Source organism: Rattus norvegicus, chromosome 5 (genome assembly GCF_021556685.1).
Source record: "Rattus norvegicus strain SHRSP/BbbUtx chromosome 5, alternate assembly SHRSP_T2T, whole genome shotgun sequence".
Taxonomy (NCBI): domain Eukaryota; kingdom Metazoa; phylum Chordata; class Mammalia; order Rodentia; family Muridae; genus Rattus; species Rattus norvegicus.
In genome coordinates this window covers 140,201,844-140,203,300 of record NC_141538.1, presented here as the reverse complement: position 1 = coordinate 140,203,300, position 1,457 = coordinate 140,201,844, and the positions used below count along the sequence as shown (strand labels likewise).

At 42.5% G+C, this 1,457-nt stretch overlaps 1 pseudogene; it reads left to right on the top strand.

The window, feature by feature from the left end:
* Positions 1 to 277: 277 nt before the first annotated feature.
* LOC148006022 (large ribosomal subunit protein eL33 pseudogene) lies at positions 278 to 675 on the top strand (annotated as a pseudogene).
* Positions 676 to 1,457: the final 782 nt, after the last annotated feature.

Genomic DNA, 1,457 nt, shown 5'->3' with positions numbered 1-1,457 from the left:
AGCTCTGTTCTTTCAATGGATTGTACCTAAGGTAGCTGAAGGCTGACTTCTCTAACAATGAATGTTTCTCAAATATGCACTTCATTTATTAGTATTTTGAAATACTTCATTGAACTTAACATTTGCTTATATTGTTTCAAGCGATTTTATTCATTTATAGCAGAAAGGGAAGTGCTATTGGAGTCTTGGAGAAAAACCTTAGTTGTCTTAATCGCTTTCATGGTTGCAAAAATATGATAGTCATTTGTAGGGTAAACTACTTTTTAAAGTAAATTTGGTCTCTTTCCGCCATCTTGGCGCCTTTGGAGGCCTGCTGGGAACAGGACTTCTAAAAAAACAAGTATGTCTGGAAGGCTGTGGTGCAAGGCCATTTTTGCTGGCTACAAGCGAGGCCTCCGGAACCAAAGAGAGCGCATGGCTCTTCTTAAGATTGAAGGTGTTTATGCCCGAGATGAAACTGAGTTCTACTTAGGCAAGAGGTGTGCTTATGTGTACAAAGCAAAAAACAATACAGTGACTCCTGGAGGCGAACCAAACAAAACCAGAGTGATCTGGGGGAAAGTAACTCGGGCCCATGGAAACAGTGGCAGGGTTTGTGCCAAATTCCGAAGCAACCTTCCTGCAAAGGCCATTGGACACAGAATCCATGTGATGCTGTACCCATCCCGGATTTAAACTAATAGAGAGTAAATAAATAAAAGTAGATTTGAAAAAAAAAAGTAAATTTGGTGAAGAATTTTTGCAACCATTTCAGACACAGAATCTGGTCTGAAAGTGTGTGGCCGTAGGACCCAGCTGAAGGTAGACACAACCACATCAGCATGACGGGTGTTTTACGGTACAGTCTGCATATCTACCCTGTGGCTATTGTTTGTAACATACCCCCAAACCAAAGCTAGAACCTTGATCATAACCATACCATGCAACTCCAATACCACATTTTTATTTAATTTCCTTCATTCCTTCCTACTTTCCTTCTTTCCTTCCTTCCATTTCTTTCTTTCTTTCTGTCTCTCTGTCTGTTTCTGTCTCTGTGTCTCTGTCTCTGTGTGTCTCTGTGTCTCTGTCTGTGTCTATCTCTGTCTCTATCTCTGTCTCTGAGTCTCTGTGTCTCTGTCTCTGTGTCTGTATGTGTCTGTATGTGTCTGTCTGTGTCTGTCTGTCTCTGTCTCTGTCTCTGTCTCTGTCTCTGTCTCTCTGTCTCTCTGTCTGTTTCTGTCTCTGAGTCTCTGTGTCTCTATCTCTGTGTGTCTGTGTGTCTGTGTCTCTGTCTGTGTCTATCTCTGTTTCTGTGTCTGTCTGTCTGTCTCTCTCTCTCCCTCTCTGTCTCTCTCTGTGTCTCTGTCTGTGTCTATCTCTGTCTCTCTATCTCTGTCTCTGAGTCTCTGTGTCTCTGTCTCTGTGTCTGTATGTGTCTGTATGTGTCTGTCTGTGTCTGTCTGTCTCTGTCTCTGTCT